This window comes from Panulirus ornatus, chromosome 17 (genome assembly GCF_036320965.1).
Source record: "Panulirus ornatus isolate Po-2019 chromosome 17, ASM3632096v1, whole genome shotgun sequence".
NCBI classification, from domain to species: Eukaryota; Metazoa; Arthropoda; class Malacostraca; order Decapoda; family Palinuridae; genus Panulirus; species Panulirus ornatus.
In genome coordinates, this window is record NC_092240.1 from 20,707,137 (window position 1) to 20,729,327 (window position 22,191).

Genomic DNA, 22,191 nt, shown 5'->3' on the forward strand with positions numbered 1-22,191 from the left:
GTTGTGGTAAACCATGCCACAGATCTCATCAAGTTGTGGTAAACCATGCCACAGATCTCATCAAGTTGTGGTAAACCATGCCACAGATCTCATCAAGTTGTGGTAAACCATGCCACAGATCTCATCAAGTTGTCGTAAACTATGCCACAGATCTCATCATGTTGTGGTAAACTATACCATCTCCCGTGCCTCAGCGTAATATATCTGACCACATTACCTGAAGCAAACAAAGCAATACAACAGTTGTGTCTTTCCGAGTCATGGTAGGGTGGATCTTGCGGACTTTCAACACGTGAGAATAAGCGCTAATTTTCTCACGATTAGACTATTGCTTTGTGGTAATATCTCCTTACGAGATGGGCAGAACTACTGAGTGAGAGTGTCAAAGATCGTACATGGTCCTTAGTGATGAGTGAATGAGAGTGTTCAAAGATCGTACATGGTCCTTAGTGATGAGATAAAGGAAAACGTCTGAAATCAAAGAGGCTGTAGTGTCGGGGCTGCAGACGGGATGACTATACCATCATATACCCTCAGAAAATTCTAGAAGGCATGTCCTCCCATCCTTCACTCATTAATACTGTGTGACTATCGTAGAACCATCACTCAAGTGTCTTTAGGGTGCACGGAGGAGAAATTTTAAGACGTCCTTGTAGAAGTATCCACAGCTACACAAGACCAGCCAGGTGGTTCCGTGCTCTGATTCCAGTGGACCCAGCTCTGTACAGTAGCTTGGACTGAGCCCGAGGCGTGGGTGATGAAGACCGAAGATTACTCCAGGTAAATTCCAGGTGGCAAATGTATAACATGTTCGTAAGACTCAGTCGATAATATGAACGGTTCTGACTTGTATACATGATGAATTACCTTGTCTCACGCAAGATCTTTTCATGATAATATCTTAGTCAGACTGGCGACGCTTTCGCCGTCATGACGCGATTCTCTGTTCTCGTTCCTGAATGTCTTGTGTGACGATTTTGCCTCCTGTCGAGAACTGGCTGCAAGCGCGCAGCCCCTGGCGACTTCAGGCAGGCACCGGAGAGGTCATCATTGTAGGGAACGACTGGAATCACCGAGACGTGGGTGTCTAGAGTGTGGACGAAGGAGAAGTGTCATAAACTCTTTCTTTCTATGTTGTCATGGACCCCATTGCCATATACAGGGAAAGGATCATGTAGATTTTGATGGACACGTTGTGTAGGATTCCGTCTTGCAGGACTGGGTTCCCTTAATCCTGCAGTCTGACAGAAGGCAGGGACGACCAGTTCCTGGTGGAAGCCTTGCAACTCGGTTACTACAGTTTGCACGTGAAGCCCCTGGGAAGGATGGTCACAAATTTACACTGAAGAGAAAAATCATACTCTGTCGTCATGACGGGCATGGGAGACTGGAAGAAAATATCACAAGAATCAAATGGCAACTTAACACCACCAACATTAAGTGATACTATAGACCATAGCTTGGTACATTCAACAGGAGAAGCAGGTGAGAGCCAGCAGTCCTCCCTGCACATTGTAGAAACATATGGACTGCTCGTGGTAGAAATTCGAACACTCACTGAACAGACATCCAGCAGTGTACCTGAGGAGGAAGGCGTAGTCCTGCAGTCCGCAACCCCAAACAGCCTCGCTGTTCAGAGCAACTATGATGTTGTTTGGCTGTGCAGGGAGTTGTGGAGGTAGGAACGAGTCTCATGAGTTGTAGCAAGATATCCACACGATCTCTGAAGTGGTCAGCAAGACTGAAGAAATAGTGTTTGGTGGTGTATTCTTAACGTTACCTACCTCATCATACACACACACACACACACACACACACACACACACACACACACACACACCAGTCTAAGCCCATTTATCGACCAGCTCCGAGGGGAAGATGAACACCGAGGTTGGAAGTGTACTGACTTCCACGCCTGGGATTCGAACCCTTGTTGATGCTACCCTGGGCTGGTCCAGGTGATTCGTGGTGTGTGTGTGTGTGTGTGTGTGTGTGTGTGTGTGTGTGTGTGTGTGTGTGTGTTACCAGTACGTTTCCGCATTCAATCAGCACCAAACTTGACACAGCGACAGAGGATAATTTGAGGAAGGTCGTGGAGGACTGGACTCCCAGGGTTGGGGGTTGAACGCCCCATCTAACTTGTATCTGTTTATTATTGTTGTTTTTTTTTTTTGCACCAAACTTGACAGCCACAGTGTGTGTTTTTCTGAGTATGTGTGTATGTCTACACAAAACCAACATGACATACATGGACTCGTCATATCAAGACCACCCCCACCCCCTTTTCCGTAAGCCCAAGATGCAGTACCCACACTGAGGACATTCTCCCACACACTCCCTACTTCTGTATTAGCCCCACAAACACACACACACACCATCACACTTCCTGACCTGTGGTCCTTCTCGGTGGACGTGGTCGGCTACCTGAACGCTGCGGGACGCCATAGATGTGGGTATTAGGTCAGGAGGGCAAAGTAGAGGTATGGATATGGAGAGCGAGGTGAACTGTCTGCGGTATATGTGGATCTGAAGAAGGATCATGACAAGGCGTGTCAGGCCCGTCATAATCTTTGTGAAAGGGTCGACACATATGTGTGGGACACATAATGTTATGGAGTCTAGTGAGGAGTGGGTGTGAGTCTGTGTGAATAGTTTTTAGATTTTTTTTTCCTTCAAAGAAAATGTTTGGCTGGGTATTAGGTTCTGTCGCTTGGAGAAACTCCCCAGAACCAAACCATATCAGACCAGTAGAGTTCGGCGGGTGTCCAGTTAGGTTAGGTTAGGTGGGTGACCGTGACAGTGGGTATGTTTGAAGGATGTGTAACGTCACCATCGGTGTTTACTACTGTATGTTGTGGTACAACCTGTTTGATGGATGGTGAAGGAGGAGAATACACGGGACTTTTCAGCGAGGGGCCAGGTCTACTGTGCGGTAGGAGGGGTGAGGGGTATGGTAAGTGAATCAGTTCATGTTTGCAGATGGCACGGTTGTAGTGATCGAATCCAGAGGTAGACTTCAGGAGCTGGTGAGTGAGTGTGGGGTAGTATGTGACAAGGGAGAATGTTGAGAATACATGGAAACAAATGAAAGATAATGAGACGGGAGGATGTAAATATGATTTTGAATGTGGATGACCTGCAGGAAATGGAGTGCTTAAGGTGTGGACATAGCAGGGGATAGAGCCATGGGGACAAAAGTGCCATAGGGTGGGTGTAGTGAGAAGTGTGTGGAGGGAGAGGTTAGTGTGTACTGGGGCAAAGATTGGTATGTCTGACGGTACAGTGGTGATGACAGTCTTGTCTTGGGCCTGCAACCCAAAACAACGGAAGTGTCGACCTGTTGGAAATGAGATGCATGAGGACAATATTTGGGTTGACGCGGGTAGGTCATATATATATATATATATATATATATATATATATATATATATATATATATGTATGTATGTATGTATGTATGTATGTATGTATGTATGTGTGTGTGTGTGTGTGTGTGTGTGTGTGTTACCGGACTCATCCCGGGAGAGCACTTCCGCTAGTGAAAAGTCACCTTTGACGGGTCTGTATAATTGGTGGTATCATCTCGTTAAAGAACTTTTCCATGCAAAATAGTTCCCAATTTCTGCTACTTGAAGTAATGCAGCCTTAGGCTACGTGAACCTATGGAAAGCGATCCTTTCCTAGAGAGAGGCCCTGGAATGGTCAATAATACACACACACACACACACACACACACACACACACACACCCTGGAGTGCCTTTGAAAGCGTCATTTCTGATAAGCTCGGATGACGGGATTTGTGAAGGTCGACCTTGTATGTTAAGCAAGATAGAATAACATTTTCATATATGATACTTGTGCGAGAGTAACCTGGCGGGATCCTCGAGTGACACTTGAACTCCTTTTTACTTGTTTGTAATGTTGTAGCACGTGGGGGGGGGGGGGGTCTACACTCATGGGGGCACTATCTCGAACATTCTCTGTCATGCAACTTTTAAACCTTTGTATGTTATCCATTCACAGTATCCTCAGTCATTTGATTGCATTCATCCGCAAGTCTTGTTGTACAACATGATGTTTTAGATTTTTTTTTGGCTTAGTTTCGTATCATAACCTCGGGTTGTTCTGCTTAATGTCGTGTTATAACCTCGGGTTGTTCTGCTTAATGTCGTGTTATAACCTCGGGTTGTTCTGCTTAATGTCGTGTTATAACCTCGGGTTGTTCTGCTTAATGTCGTGTTATAACCTCGGGTTGTTCTGCTTAATGTCGTGTTATAACCTCGGGTTGTTCTGCTTAATGTCGTGTTATAACCTCGGGTTGTTCTGCTTAATGTCGTGTCATAACCTCGGGTTGTTCTGCTTAATGTCGTGTCATAACCTCGGGTTGTTCTGCTTAATGTCGTGTCATAACCTCGGGTTGTTCTGCTTAATTTCGTGTCATAACCTCGGGTTGTTCTGCTTAATGTCGTATCATAACCAGGTTGTTCTGCTTAATTTCGTGTTATAACCTCGGGTTGTTCTGCTTAATTTCGTGTTATAACCTCGGGTTGTTCTGCTTAATGTCGTATCATAACCAGGTTGTTCTGCTTAATGTCGTGTTATAACCTCGGGTTGTTCTGCTTAATTTCGTGTTATAACCTCGGGTTGTTCTGCTTAATGTCGTGTCATAACCTCGGGTTGTTCTGCTTAATGTCGTGTTATAACCTCGGGTTGTTCTGCTTAATGTCGTGTTATAACCTCGGGTTGTTCTGCTTAATGTCGTGTTATAACCTCGGGTTGTTCTGCTTAATGTCGTGTCATAACCTCGGGTTGTTCTGCTTAATGTCATGTCATAACCTCGGGTTGTTCTATCCCTGCATCTTTGGAGAACTGTTCACCGCCGACGTCATCAAACTGATATGAAAATGAAGGGTTATGATCTTGTCATCCCCTACTCTTTTCTCTTCCGTGGTGGGCAATTTCGAGGCCTGTCTGTGGCCTTCCTTGGAACTCGGCTCTCTTAACACCGATGCCATCACTTGCCCTTCTCTGAACGTTCCCCGTTTGCTCCTCGTGCATCTTTAAGACCTGCCACCAGACTGTAGAGACACATAAATCTAGTTTGGGCCTCATGTAGGATGCGAAGATCTGGTGGAATATTTCCTCATCCTTAGTTCTGCATTAACGTTATTCAGCTATTTGCCATCAGAGAACTTGTAGCCTTAACTGTTCTCGTAATGTTAGGCTCTGGTGACAGGTTAGGGAGGACGCCAACTTTCTCATTCTATTTCCTCCCCGTGAATGGTCTTGAAGGAAGCAGTTGATTGATGTATTGAAGAGTGGAAAGATATATTGACGGATCGCAGGGAAAACTTGATAATTAAGATATCGCGATGACCGCCATATGTGGCGGTCTACGTATATCTTATTAATTAGAAATATCAAAGACACTCACACGTCTTTTAAGAAACTGTAGAAATCCTGAGGTAGGATTCTTCCTACCCTCGTATTCCCCGTGTAAGTACGTTATTACTGAAGACCCATATAACACTTCCTCCCTCTGATTACAGATAAGAAAATACTTTTATCAAACTGTATGATTTCAAAGTAGTTCATTTTAAGGAATAGGCATATATATATATATATATATATATATATATATATATATATATATATATATATATATATATATAGATAGATAGATAGATAGATAGATAGATAGATAGGTATAGATAAATTGATATATAGATGCAAGACGTCCACAAGTAGCGAGTTTTCATTAGACATACATATTTTTCTTTATTGATATGTCTACAAAGGCGTTCCCATAATTATGTCTTTCTGTGTGTGTGTGTGTGTGTGTGTGTGTGTGTGTGTGTGTGTGTGTGTAGATAGCCATACGTGAGGAGGTGTGGCAGCGGAGCGTCAATACTCGTGCCGTATTGACGGTGGGTGTGTGGTGGTGTGTGGTGGTGGGCGGGGCGGGACGCAGGCGTAGGCTGCCTTTCCCCTACTTCGCTCCTTCAATCCTCTCTCTCTCTCTCTCTCTCTCTCTCTCTCTCTCTCTCTCTCTCTCTCTCTCTCTCTCTCTCTCTCTCTCTCTCTCCACGACCATTCTTCCTCTGACATCGTCATCAGAGATCTTTGTTTCCCTCACTATCCAGCAATACGCTCTTGTTACTACTGCTTTATTGTTACTATTACTTTATTGTTACCACCTGCTTTATTGAAAAATATTTTTGCAGGGATTATTTTTTCTCTTCATCTACTTTTTTTTTCTATATGGGTCAACACTTCTTACCTGACACTGGCCATAGTGACCAACCTTCTCGGATTTCAAAGGGGGGAGGGGTAAATGTGCCCATTATTTCTACGAAATAACCAGAAATTTAGTTTTAAGTCCCAGATATATATATATATATATATATATATATATATATATATATATATATATATATATATATATATATATATATATATATATATCTTTCTTTCTTTCAAACTATTCGCCATTTCCCGCATTAGCGAGGTAGCGTTAAGAACAGAGGACTGGGCCTTTGAGGGAATACCCTCACCTGGCCCAATTCTCTGTTCCATCTTTTGGAAAATTAAAGAAAAAACGAGGGGAGGATTTCCAGCCCCCCGCTCCCTCCCCTTTTAGTCGCCTTCTACGACACGCAGGGAATACGTGGGAAGTATTCTTTCTCCCCTATCCCCAGGGATAATATATATATATATATATATATATATATATATATATATATATATATATATATATATATATATATATATATATAATATTCCAGGACCTATTTCTAAGAATTAAATGTCTTAGTGTTACTCAAGACTTCTCTCCAGAGGCTCCAGCAGCCCCAAGCTGCACTACTTTTAGTTGTAGGGTAATGTAGACTAGCATGTAGTGAATAGTTGTTTGATGAGACTTTACTCCCAGTGATAAAGCCTCATCATAGGGTAACATTCACTCGCTATGTAACCTCGTGCAGGTCCCGTCCTGTAAAACACACACACACACACACACACACACACACACACACACACACACACACACACACACACAGTCACAATTTCCCACCTGAGCGAGGTAGCGTCAAGAATAGATGACAGCCTCAGAGGGAGAATTCCTTACTAGGCTCGTTGCTCTGTTCCTTCTTTTGGAAAACAATACAGGAAGGGAGGATATCCAGCCACCCACTCCCGCCTCTTTTAGTTACCTTTTACGAAAAGAAGGGAATGGTTGGGCAGTTTTCTTACTCCCGTATTCCCAGGAGTATATATATATATATATATATATATATATATATATATATATATATATATATATATATATATATATATATGTGTGTGTGTGTGTGTGTGTGTGTGTGTGTGTGTGTGTGTATGTGTGTGTGTGTGTGTGTGTGAGGTAGGGGAGAAAGAATTCTACCTCCGTATTCTCCATTTGTAGAAGACGACTAAAAGGGGCGGGAGCTGAGAGTTGGGAACCCTCTCGGGAAGACTCGAAGAAAGGCAACATCTGCTCACACACATTCTATTGCTGTCATTTATAATGCACCGAAACCACAGCTCCCTGTCCACAACCAGGCCCCACAGACCTTTCCCTGGTTTACCCAGGATGCATGTCACAGTTCAGTCCACCGACAGCACGTCAACCCTAGTATACCATATTGTTTCAGTTCACTCAGTCCCATGCACGCCTTTCACCTTCCTGCATGTTCAAGCCCTAATCACTCAAAATATTTTTAATTACATCCATCCATCTCCATTTTGGTTTCCCCATTCTCTTGTTCCCTCCATCTCTGACACATATATCCTCGTTGTCAACTTTGCCTCACTCATTCTCACTAGATGTCCAAACCATTTCAGCATACCCTGTATTTCTTTCTCAACCGTACCCTTTTTCTTTTTTTTTATTACCCCTCTACTCTTTTACCCTTTCATAACTTACTCGATCAAACCAGCTCACACCACATATTGTCCTCAAGCATCTCATTTCCTACACATTAACCCTCCTCCGCTCAGCCTTATCTATATACCATGCCTTGCATCTATATCATGTTGTTGGAACTACTCTAACTTCAGACATACTCATTTTGCCCTCATAGATAATGTCCTGTCTTTTTACACATTCATCAGCGACCCCAGAACCATCGTCCCCTCCCCCAACATATGACACTTCCACTTTCATGGTTCCATTCACTGCCATTTCCACTCCCTGGTATCGGAAACACTTCACTTCCTCCAATTCTTCTCCATTCACACTCACACTCCAACTAACCTGTCCCGCCACCCAGCTAAAGCTAATATCCTTGCTTTTATTCACAGTCACTCTCAACTTTCTCCTTTCACACACTCTTCCAAACTCAGTCACAAACTTATGCAATTACTCTCTCGAAACTGCAAGCACTGCTGTATCATCAGCAAACAACTCGCTTCCCAGGCCCTTTCATCCCCCACAGACTGCATTTTCGCCCTTCTCTCCAAAACTCTGGCATTTACCTCCTTAACCACCCCATCCATAAACAAACAACCATGGTGACATCTCACACTTTTGCCGCAGGCCAACCTTCACTTTTGAACGACTGACTCTCCTCTTTTCCTATTCTTACACAAGCCTTACACCCTTGACAAAAACTTCTCACTACTCCTTGCAGCTTTCCTCCCACACGATATACTCTGAAGATCTTCCACAAAGCATCCCTATCAGTCCTACCATATGCCTTCTCCAGATCCATAAATGCCACATACGAATCCATCTGTTTTTCTAAGTATTTCTCACACATTCTTGAAAGCAAACACCTGATCCACACATCCTCTGCCACTTCTGAAACCACTGCTCCCTCCCTTTCTGATGCTCTGTACAATCCATATTCCCCTCCACCATTTCCCTCCCATACAACTTACTAGGTATACTCAGCAAACTTATCCCTCTGTACTTTAAACGCAAACCTTTATTCCCCTTGCCTTTATAAATGGCATTATACGTGCATTCCAGCAATCCTTGGGCACCTCACTATGATCTACACATACATTGGAAATTCTCGCCAACCAATCAGCAACGCAGTCACCCACTTTCTTGATAGATTCAACTGCAACACCATCCACTCCTCCCGCCTTGCCTTATTTCATCTTACGCAGGGTTTCTCCACCTCTTCTCTCTTCACCTAACCCCTCTCCACGATTCTTTTGTTTCGCATACCACTTCAACCCAAACACCTTATATCTACCACTGTATCGACAAACACATTTAACATTTCTTTAAACTACTCTCTCCATATCCTCCTCACTTCAGTACCTGTTATCACTTCCCCTTTTGCCCCTTTGCTGATGCTCCCATATGTTCTTTTGTCTTTTGCACATTATCTACTTCCCTCCAATATTTGTTTTTATTCTCCCTAAGGTTTACTGATACTCTGTCATCCCATCTCTCATTTGTCATCTTTTTCAACCCCTGCACCTTCCTCATAACCTTCTGACACCTCTATTATCCCTCAGTCGTTTGCTCTCCTTCCCTATTAGTACTGCCCAAATGCCTCTCTTCTCTTTCACAAGCAACTTTACTTCTTTATCCCACCACTCACTGCCCCTTTCTAATCTGCCCAACTCCCATCAACTCCCTTTGCACTGAAACTACTTTCAGGTCATGAGTTATCCCCACCCCTAAGTACCTGGAAGATGGGGACTAGAAAGGTTTGTGATTCCTCAGCCCCAAACATGCCACGCTTCCTAACTATCATTCCACAACTTTTTTTAAAGATTGGCCCAGTGACCTTGTGTGTGTGTGTGTGTGTGTGTGTGTGTGTGTGTGTGTGTGTGTGTGTGTGTAATACGCTGTAGGACCAATTTTCGTACTAAGACTGGTAATGGAAAGACTTTCCGTCATTCTCAACAGGTCCACCACAGGCCTTAACTAGGTCTTCACCAAGTCGTCCTCTGGTCCTCCCAAGGCTTTCTCAAGTCCCCACCCCCTTCCTACCCCATAAGCCTTCTGCAGGTCCTCAGGTCTTCCTTAGGTCTCCAAAAGTGCATTTGAAACATTACATCAGGTGCTGAAAAACCCTTATGGTATTACAGCGTTACAGTATTACACATCCGCGATTCACGTAAAGTACACACGCTAATTTGCCCCCCCCAAAAAAAAAAAAAAAATGGTGAGTGAAAACTGATAACCAGCCCCATTAACACGCCCCTTGTTGCAAACTGTCATCCCTCCCAGAAAATTGGTAGAAAGTGGACGTGTGATCTCTCCATTGGCAACCCAATCATAGGACCTGTGTTTTCAAACTTAAGGAAAGGTACTCAGCTGATCCTGTTCAGATTCTTCCCAGGCCTAAGCCAGATCTTGTGGGGGGGGGGGGGGGGGGGGGGTCCTGTCCATAGTACCCGCTGGTCTTTTCAAGTTTCCCATTCTTTTTAAGGTCCTCCCCTGGTCTTCCTAAGGTCCTCCCCTGGTCTTCCTAAGGTCCTCCCCTGGTCTTCCTAAGGGCCTCCCCTGGTAAGTGCTACACTGGGTATTGAAAAGAATCCTACATTATCAACCAACGTCTTTTCCGTGTATACATAAAACCAACGTGGGATGAAGGGGTTTTAAACCCCCATTGGCATGCTGCTTGTCCAAATTCTCATCTCGGTATTTAAAGACCACTAAATACTCCATGAGTCTGTCCATCAGTTTATGTTATCAAACAACTGGGCCAATCGTAACTAAATTTCGCGGTCTGTATAGTGTGGAACAGTGAAAAAATTTCGCGGTTTGTATAGTGTGGAACAGTGATAAAATTTCGCGGTTTGTATAGTGTGGAACAGTGATAAAATTTCGCGGTTTGTATAGTGTGGAACAGTGATAAAATTTCGCGGTCTGTATAGTGTGGAACAGTGATCGTGGTATTGGAGGTCATGACTCTTTTGACCCCCGTCATTTATGTGGGGTTGGAGGTAATATTTAGCCATATTTGCTTTGGGTACATAGCGATCAAAATATGCCCAAAGGAGACCTGGGTAAGAAACCAGGACCTGGAGGCGAACCTAGGAAGACCTGGGTTTTGCATGTCGAGAAACTGGTGACAACCTGTAAAAGTATGTCACTGCTGCTCATGAAACTGGAAACACAGGCCTTCTTTATGACCTATATGTGTAGAGCACAAAGATCAGTGTCTGATAGTCCATTCTCTAACTACTTTTTTTTTTGGGTCGCAGGGCCATTTTGGTTAGGACCCACTGACCTAGGAGAAGTTAGATATTGGGCAGGCAGGCAGACTTTTGTCTCTCTCTCTCTCTCTCTCTCTCTCTCTCTCTCTCTCTCTCTCTCTCTCTCTCTCTCTCTCTCTCTCTCTCTCTCTCTGCAAAGTGCGAGGGTTAGGGAAAATGATTTGATAAACAGAGAAGAGGTAGTAAAAGCTTTGCGGAAGATGAAAGCCGGCAAGGCAGCAGGTTTGGATGGTATTGCAGTGGAATTTATTAAAAAAGGGGGTGACTGTATTGTTGACTGGTTGGTAAGGTTATGTAATGTATGTATGACTCATGGTGAGGTGCCTGAGGATTGGCGGAATGCGTGCATAGTGCCATTGTACAAAGGCAAAGGGGATAAGAGTGAGTGCTCAAATTACAGAGGTATAAGTTTGTTGAGTATTCCTGGCAAATTATATGGGAGGGTATTGATTGAGAGGGTGAAGGCATGTACAGAGCATCAGATTGGGGAAGAGCAGTGTGGTTTCAGAAGTGGTAGAGGATGTGTGGATCAGGTGTTTGCTTTGAAGAATGTATGTGAGAAACACTTAGAAAAGCAAATAGATTTGTATGTAGCATTTATGGATCTGGAGAAGGCATATGATAGAGTTGATAGAGATGCTCTGTGGAAGGTATTAAGAATATATGGTGTGGGAGGCAAGTTGTTAGAAGCAGTGAAAAGTTTTTATCGAGGATGTAAGGCATGTGTACGTGTAGGAAGAGAGGAAAGTGATTGGTTCTCAGTGAATGTAGGTTTGCGGCAGGGGTGTGTGATGTCTCCATGGTTGTTTAATTTGTTTATGGATGGGGTTGTTAGGGAGGTGAATGCAAGAGTTTTGGAAAGAGGGGCAAGTATGAAGTGTTGGGGATGAGAGAGCTTGGGAAGTGAGTCAGTTGTTGTTCGCTGATGATACAGCGCTGGTGGCTGATTCATGTGAGAAACTGCAGAAGCTGGTGACTGAGTTTGGTAAAGTGTGTGAAAGAAGAAAGTTAAGAGTAAATGTGAATAAGAGCAAGGTTATTAGGTACAGTAGGGTTGAGGGTCAAGTCAATTGGGAGGTGAGTTTGAATGGAGAAAAACTGGAGGAAGTGAAGTGTTTTAGATATCTGGGAGTGGATCTGGCAGCGGATGGAAACATGGAAGCGGAAGTGGATCATAGGGTGGGGGAGGGGGCGAAAATTCTGGGAGCCTTGAAGAATGTGTGGAAGTCGAGAACATTATCTCGGAAAGCAAAAATGGGTATGTTTGAAGGAATAGTGGTTCCAACAATGTTGTATGGTTGCGAGGCGTGGACTATGGATAGAGTTGTGCGCAGGAGGATGGATGTGCTGGAAATGAGATGTTTGAGGACAATGTGTGGTGTGAGGTGGTTTGATCGAGTAAGTAACGTAAGGGTAAGAGAGATGTGTGGTAATAAAAAGAGCGTGGTTGAGAGAGCAGAAGAGGGTGTTTTGAAATGGTTTGGTCACATGGAGAGAATGAGTGAGGAAAGATTGACCAAGAGGATATATGTGTCGGAGGTGGAGGGAACGAGGAGAAGAGGGAGACCAAATTGGAGGTGGAAAGATGGAGTGAAAAAGATTTTGTGTGATCGGGGCCTGAATATGCAGGAGGGTGAAAGGAGGGCAAGGAATAGAGTGAATTGGAGCGATGTGGTATACCGGGGTTGACGTGCTGTCAGTGGATTGAATCAAGGCATGTGAAGCGTCTGGGGTAAACCATGGAAAGCTGTGTAGGTATGTATATTTGCGTGTGTGGACGTATGTATATACATGTGTATGGGGGTGGGTTGGGCCATTTCTTTCGTCTGTTTCCTTGCGCTACCTCGCAAACGCGGGAGACAGCGACAAAGCAAAAAAAAAAAAAAAAAAATATATATATATATATATATATATATATATATATATATATATATATATATATATATATTGTTTATTTTAAACTTTGTCGGTGTCTCCCGCGTTGGCGAGGTAGCGCAAGGAAACAGACGAAAGAATGGCCCAACCCACCCACATGCACATGTATATACATACACATCCACACACGCACATATGCATACCTATTCATTTCAACGTATACATATACATATATACACATGTGCATAATTCAAACTTGCTGCCTATATTCATTCTCGTCGCCACCCCGCCACACTTAAAATGACACCCTCCCCCCCTCGCGCGCTGTCATATATATATATATATATATATACATATATATATATATATATAGATGCTTGTGGCATGAGAAGCGTGGGAGGTGGGTTGATTAGAAAGGGTAGTGAGTGGTGGGATGAAGAAGTAAGATTATTAGTGAAAGAGAAGAGAGAGGCATTTGGACGATTTTTGCAGGGAAAAAATGCAATTGAGTGGGAGATGTATAAAAGAAAGAGACAGGAGGTCAAGAGAAAGGTGCAAGAGGTGAAAAAGAGGGCAAATGAGAGTTGGGGTGAGAGAGTATCATTAAATTTTAGGGAGAATAAAAAGATGTTTTGGAAGGAGGTAAATAAAGTGCGTAAGACAAGGGAGCAAATGGGAACTTCAGTGAAGTGCGCTAATAGGGAGGTGATAACAAGTAGTGGTGATGTGAGAAGATGGAGTGAGTATTTTGAAGGTTTGTTGAATGTGTTTGATGATAGAGTGGCAGATGTAGGGTGTCTTGGTCGAGGTGGTGTGCAAAGTGAGAGGGTTAGGGAAAATGATTTGGTAAACAGAGAAGAGGTAGTAAAAGCTTTGCGGAAGATGAAAGCCGGCAAGGCAGCAGGTTTGGATGGTATTGCAGTGGAATTTATTAAAAAATGGGGTGACTGTATTGTTGACTGGTTGGTAAGGTTATTTAATGTATGTATGACTCATGGTGAGGTGCCTGAGGATTGGCGGAATGCGTGCATAGTGCCATTGTACAAAGGCAAAGGGGATAAGAGTGAGTGCTCAAATTACAGAGGTATAAGTTTGTTGAGTATTCCTGGGAAATTATATGGGAGGGTATTGATTGAGAGGATGAAGGCATGTACAGAGCACCAGATTGGGGAAGAGCAGTGTGGTTTCAGAAGTGGTATAGGATGCGTAGATCAGGTGTTTGCTTTGAAGAATGTATGTGAGAAATACTTAGAAAAGCAAATGGATTTGTATGTAGCATTTATGGATCTGGAGAAGGCATATGATAGAGTTGATAGAGATGCTCTGTGGAAGGTATTAAGAATATATGGTGTGGGTGGCAAGTTGTTAGAAGCAGTGAAAAGTTTTTATCGAGGATGTAAGGCATGTGTACGTGTAGGAAGAGAGGAAAGTGGTTGGTTCTCAGTGAATGTAGGTTTGCGGCAGGGGTGTGTGATGTCTCCATGGTTGTTTAATTTGTTTATGGATGGGGTTGTTAGGGAGGTGAATGCAAGAGTTTCAGAAAGAGGGGCAAGAATGAAGTCTGTTGTGGATGAGAGAGCTTGGGAAGTGAGTCAGTTGTTGTTCGCTGATGATACAGCGCTGGTGGCTGATTCATGTGAGAAACTGCAGAAGCTGGTGACTGACTTTGGTAAAGTATGTGAAAGAAGAAAGTTAAGAGTAAATGTGAATAAGAGCAAGGTTATTAGGTACAGTAGGGTTGAGGGTCAAGTCAATTGGGAGGTAAGTTTGAATGGAGAAAAACTGGAGGAAGTAAAGTGTTTTAGATATCTGGGAGTGGATCTGGCAGCGGATGGAACCATGGAAGCGGAAGTGAATCATAGGGTGGGGGAGGGGGCGAAAATCCTGGGAGCCTTGAAGAATGTTTGGAAGTCGAGAACATTATCTCGGAAAGCAAAAATGGGTATGTTTGAAGGAATAGTGGTTCCAACAATTTTGTATGGTTGCGAGGCGTGGGCTATGGATAGAGTTGTGCGCAGGAGGATGGATGTGCTGGAAATGAGATGTTTGAGGACAATGTGTGGTGTGAGGTGGTTTGATCGAGTAAGTAATGTAAGGGCAAGAGAGATGTGTGGAAATAAAAAGAGCATGGTTGAGAGAGCAGAAGAGGTTGTTTTGAAATGGTTTGGGCACATGGAGAGAATGAGTGAGGAAAGATTGACCAAGAGGATATATGTGTCGGAGGTGGAGGGAAAGAGAAGTGGGAGACCAAATTGGAGGTGGAAAGATGGAGTGAAAAAGATATTGAGTGATCGGGGCCTGAACATGCAGGAGGGTGAAAGGCGGGCAAGGAATAGAGTGAATTGTATCGATGTGGTATACCGGGGTTGACGTGCTGTCAGTGATTGAATCAGGGCATGTGAAGCGTCTGGGGTAAACCATGGAAAGCTGTGTGGGGCCTGGAAGTGGAAAGGGAGCTGTGGTTTCGGGCTTTATTGCATGACAGCTAGAGACTGAGTGTGAACGAATGAGGCCTTTGTTGTCTTTTCCTAGCGCTACCCCGCACACATGAGGGGGGAGGGGGATGGTATTCCATGTGTGGCGAGGTGGCGATGGGAATGAATAAAGGCAGACAGTGTGAATTGTGTGCATGGGTATATATGTATGTGTCTGTGTGTGTATATATATATGTGTACATTGTGCATGGGTATATATGTATGTGTCTGTGTGTGTATATATATGTGTACATTGAGATGTATAGGTATGTATATTTGCGTGTGTGGACGTGTGTGTATATACATGTGTATGGGGGTGGGTTGGGCCATTTCTTTCGTCTGTTTCCTTGCGCTACCTCGCAAACGCGGGAGACAGCGACAAAGCAAAATAAATATAAATATATATATATATATATATATATATATATATATATATATATATATATATATATATATATATATATATATATATATATATATATGAGGGCAGCAAGTATGAATATGTACATGTGTGTATATATTTATATGTCTGTGCATGTATAAGCTGAAATGTATAGGTATGTATGTGGACGCGTATGTATGTACATGTTTATTTGGGTGGGTTGAGCCATTCTTTCGTCTGTTTCCTTGCGCTACCTCGCTAACACGGGAGACAGCGACAAAGTATAATAAAATATATGTGTGTAGAGAGAGAGAGAGAGAGAGAGAGAGAGAGAGAGAGAGAGAGAGAGAGAGAGAGAGAGAGAGATTATAGGGCCTGCTAAGGCCATTGATAAAAGTCTTCCTTTAGCTCTGAACATTTCCTCTTAAGTTCTTTACCCAAATCCTCTCTGGTCATTGCAAGGCCTTTTTTTTCCTGGTAATCTCTTAGGCACAGGTACTGAAATAACTCTCTGGTGTTGTCAACCCAGGTTTCGCCTACAGTTCATACGGCCATATATTACACCAATCCCTAAATGTAAGATGGAGGATGAAAGGGGTTGTAGACCCCCAGTTAGCATGTCCGCTCTTCAGAACTATCATGCCCCAAAATTTTGTTGACAATGGCCCAGTGGCTTAGGTGTGATTTTATAACGGGAAAACAAACACACAGACTTATGCTATATATATATATATATATATATATATATATATATATATATATATATATATATATATATATATATATATATGTATTATTTTGCTTTGTCGCTGTCTCCCGCGTTTGCGAGGTAGCGCAAGGAAACAGACGAAAGAAATGGCCCAACCCACCCCCATACACAATGTATATACATACACGTCCACACACACAAATATACATACCTATACATCTCAATGTACACATATATATACACACACAGACACATACATATATACCCATGCACACAATTCACACTGTCTGCCATTATTCATTCCCATCGCCATCTCGCCACACATGGAATACCATCCCCCTTCCCCCTCATGTGTTCGAAGAAGCACTAGGAAAAGACAACAAAGGCCCCATTCGTTCACACTCAGTCTCTAGCTGTCATGCAATAATGCCCGAAATCACAGCTCCCTTTCCACATCCAGGCCCCACACAACTTAACCATGGTTTACCCCAGACGCTTCACATGCCCTGATTCAATCCACTGACAGCACGTCAACCCTGGTATACCACATCGATCCAATTTACTCTATTCCTTGCCCTCCTTTCACCCTCATGCATGTTCAGGCCCTGATCACACAAAATCTTTTTCACTCCATCTTTCCGCCTCCAATTTGGTCTCCCACTTCTCCTCGTTCCCTCCACCTCCGACACATATATCCTCTTGGTCAATCTTTCCTCACTCATTCTCTCCATGTGCCCAACCCATTTCAAAACACCCTCTTCTGCTCTCTCAACCACGCTCTTTTTATTTCCACACATCTCTCTTACCCTTACATTACTTACTCGATCAAACCACCTCACACCACATATTGTCCTCAAACATTTCATTTCTAGCACATCCACCCTCCTGCGCACAACTCTATCCATAGCCCACGCCTCGCAACCATACAACATTGTTGGAACCACTATTCCTTCAAACATACCCATTTTTGCTTTCCTAGATAATGTTCTCGACTTCCAAACATTCTTCAAGGCTCCCAGGATTTTCGCCCCCTCCCCCACCCTATGATTCACTTCCGCTTCCATGGTTCCATCCGCTGCCAGATCCACTCCCAGATATCTAAAACACTTTACTTCCTCCAGTTTTTCTCCATTCAAACTTGCCTCCCAATTGACTTGACCCTCAACCCTACTGTACCTAATAACCTTGCTCTTATTCACATTTACTCTTAACTTTCTTCTTTCACACACTTTACCAAACTCAGTCACCAGCTTCTGCAGTTTCTCACATGAATCAGCCTCCAGCGCTGTATCATCAGCGAACAACAACTGACTCACTTCCCAAGCTCTCTCATCCCCAACAGACTGCATACTTGCTTCTCTTTCCAAAACTCTTGCATTCACCTTCCTAACAACCCCATCCATAAACAAATTAAACAATCATGAGACATCACACACCCCTGCAGCAAACCTACATTCACTGAGAACCAATCACTTTCCTCTCTTCCTACACGTACACATGCCTTACATCCTTGATAAAAACTGGAAATCCTCCCCTCTCGTTTTTTTTTTAATTTTCCAAAAGAAGGAACAGAGTGGGGCCAGGTGAGGATATTCCAAAAGGGGCCCAGTCCTCTGTTCTTAACGCTACCTCGCTAATGCGGGAAATGGCGGATAGTTTAAAAGAAAAGAATATATGTATATATATATATATATATATATATATATATATATATATATATATATATATATATATATATATAATACTTAACTGCCATCTCCTGCGTTAGCGAGGTAGCGCAAAAAAACAGACAAGGAATGGCCGTTCATATGCACTTTATTCGTGTTCATATATATATATATATATATATATATATATATATATATATATATATATATATATATATATATATATATATATATGTATATATATATATATATCATACTTAGTCGCTGTCTCCTGTGTTAGCGAGGTAGCGCAAGGAAACATACAAAAGAATGGCTCAGCCCACCCACATACACATGTATATACATACACGCCCACACACGCACATATACATACCTACACATTTCAACGCATACATACTTATACATACACAGATTTATACATATATACACATGTGCAAATTCATACCTGCTGCCTTCCTCCATTCTCGTTGCCACCCCACCGCACATGAAATGGCACCCCTTCCTCCCATGCGTGCGCGAGGTAGCGCTAGGAAATTAGATGTCATGTGTAATGCACCAAAACCACAGCTCCCTTTCCACATCCAGGCCCCACAAAACTTTCCATGATTCACATGCCCTGGTTCAATGAATTGACAGCACGTTGACCCTGGTATGCCACATCGTTCCAATTCACTCTATTCCTTGCACGCCTTTCACCCTCCTGTATGTTCAGGCCCTAATCACTTAAATTCTTTTTCACTCCATCCTTCCACCTCCAATTTGGTCTCCCACTTCCCCCACCTCTGAACCATATATCCTCTTTGTCAATCTTTCCTCACTCATTCTCTCCATGTGACCAAACCATTTCAATACACCCTACTCTGCTCTCTCAACTACACTCTTTTTTTTATTACCACACATCTCTCTTATCCTTTCATTACTTACTCGATCAAACCACCTCACACCACATATTGTTCACAAACATTTCATTTCCAACACATCCACCCTCCTACGCACAACTTTATCTATAGCCTACGCCTCGCAACCATATAACCTTGTTGGAACCACTATTGCTTCAAATATACCCATTTTTGCTCTACAAGATAATGTTCTCGCCTTCCACACATTCTTCAACACTCCCAGAACCTTCGTCCCCTCCCCCACCCTTTGACTCACTTCTGCTTTCATGGTTCCATCTGCTGCTAAATCCACTCCCAGAAATCTAAAATACTTCACTTCCTCCAGTTTTTCTCCATTCAAACTTACCTCCCAGTTGACTTGTCCCTCAACCCTGCTGAATCTAATAACCTTGCTCTTATTCACATTTACTCTTAACTTTCTTCTTTCACACACTACCAAACTCAGTCACCAGCTTCTGCAGTTTCTCACCCGAATCTGCCACCAGCGCTGTATCATCAGCGAACAACAACTGACTCACTTCCCAAGCCCTCTCATCCACAACAGACTGCATACTTGCCCCTCTCTCCAAAACTCTTGCATTCACCTCCCTAACCACCCCATCCATAGACAAATTAAACAACCATGGAGACATCACGCACCCCTGCCACAGACCGACATTCACTGAAAACCACTCACTTTCCTCTGCTCTTACTCGTACACATGCCTTACATCCTCCATAAAAACTTTTCACTGCTTCTAGCAACTTATCTCCCACACCATATACTCTTAATATCTTCCACAAATCATCTCTATGAACTCTATCATATGCCTTCTCCAGATTCATAAATGCTACATACAGATCCATTTATTTTTCTAAGTATTTCTCACATACATTCTTCAAAGCAAAGACCTGATCCACACATCCTCTACCACTTCTGAAACCACACTGCTCTTCCCCAATCTGATGCTCTGTACATGCCTTAACCCTCTCAATCAATACCCTTTCATATAATATCCCAGAAATACTAACAAACTTATACCTCTGTAATTTGAACACTCACCTTTATCCCCTTTGCCTTTGTATAGTGGCACTATGCATACATTCCGCTAATCCTCAGGCACTTCACCATGAGCCATACATACATTAAATATCCTTACCAACCAGTCAACAACATAGTCACCCCCTTTTTTTAATAAATTTCATTGCAATACCATACAAACCCGCTGTCTTGTTCTCTTGTCTTACATACTTTATTTACCTCCTAAACATCTTTTTATTCTCCCTAAAATTTAACAATACTATTTCACCCTAACTTTCATTTGCCCTCTTTTTCATCTCTTGCACCTTTCTCTTGACCTCCTGCCTCTTTCTTTTGTACATATCCCGGTCATTTGCACTATCTCCTTGCAAAAGATTGTCCAAATGCCTCTCTCTTCTCTTTCACTAACAATCTTACTTCTTCATCCCACCACTCACTACCCTTTCTAATCTGCCCACTTTCCACCTTTCTCATGCCACAGGCACCTTTTGCGCAAGCCATCACTGCTTCCCTAACTACATCCCATTCCTACCCCACTCCCCTTATATCCTTTGCTCTCTTCTTTTTCCCTTCTGCACTCAATCTCTCCTGGTACTTCCTCACACGAGTCTCCTTCCCAAGCTCACTTACTCTCACCACACACTTCACCCCAACATTCTCTCTTCTTTTCTGAAAACCTCTACAAATCTTTATATGATGGCTCAGGCTGGGGTTTCGCAATATCTATGGATGTAACCCAAATGAGGAGGAAGGAGAGATGGATTGTCTGGATTGCAAGCATCCTGTCCACACTCATATAATCTCTCCTTCTCACACATAACGCTCAACACTCAACTCACTCTGCTCAGTCTTCGTAACTAGATTTTCATCCGGTGAGCTCTCTGTGCTAGCCCTGGCATTTGGCAAAATTGTAAGAGTATTCGATTGATGCCGTAGGTAGGAATATTATGCGGGAGCATTAGACAGAGATGTTAGGAAGTGTTAGGTAGGAACATTAGTAGAATAGTAGGTTAGAGCATTAGGCAGGAACATTACGTAGAAGTAGTCAGTAGGAACATTAGGTGAGGGCCTGTGTTTTCAGTAGGAACATTAGGTAAGAACCTTTAGAAATACTGTGCTACAGTTGCCGTCTGCCAGTGACCTGTTAAGGGTGAAGCACTAATGGTTAAAAAGCAGCACTGGAATTCACCAGTTATGGAGACCTTTTGCCATGGCCACCCCATTGAGGGAGTTTTTGTAGAGATCGGGCATCAGAGATACAGATAGCTAGAGAGATGCATAGTTTGTTTGAGGAAAGAAACATGGATGCTTTCTGTCGTAGTGAAACAAAACTTAAGTGTAAAGGAAAGGAATGGTATGGAAATATCTCAGGAGTAAAGTCAGGGGTTGTTTTGAGGGCAAAAGCTAAGGAAGGAGTAGCACTACTGCAGAAGCAGTTGTGGTAGTGTGAAAGAGTGTAAGGAGTTCCAGACTGATGCAGGTGAAAATGGAAGTGGATTACGAGAGATGGGTGATTATTAGTGCTTATGCACCTGAACATGAGAAAAAAGATCAAGAGAGGTAAGTGTTCAGGGAGCAGCTGTGGGAGTGTGTCAGCAGTTTTGATGCAAGAGACCAGGTATTAGTGATGAGTGATTTTAAATGCAAAGGTGAGTAATGTGTTAGGTGAAGGTATAATTTGGGGCATGGAGTAATCAGTAAAATGAATGGAAACGATGTGGAGTTGTTCTAAAAAAGGGCTGGTGATTGGGAATACCTGGTTTTAAAAGAGACATACACAAGTATACATATGTGAGTAGGAAAGATGGTCACTGGTCATTATTGGATTACATGATTATTGACAGGCATGAAAAGCCTGATGTTTGGATGTTAAAGCACTGAGAGGGGCAGTTGGTGGGATGTTTGATCAATAATATGTGGAGGCAAGGGTGAATATTTGTAGAGGTTCTGGAAAATAGG

The 22,191-nt window shown here is 43.0% G+C and overlaps 1 protein-coding gene across 6 annotated transcripts in view; it reads left to right on the plus strand.

The window, feature by feature from the left end:
* Window positions 1-22,191, plus strand: part of LOC139754608 (uncharacterized) — a 385,727-nt gene that overhangs the window by 263,490 nt on the left and 100,046 nt on the right. The window lies entirely within an intron of this gene.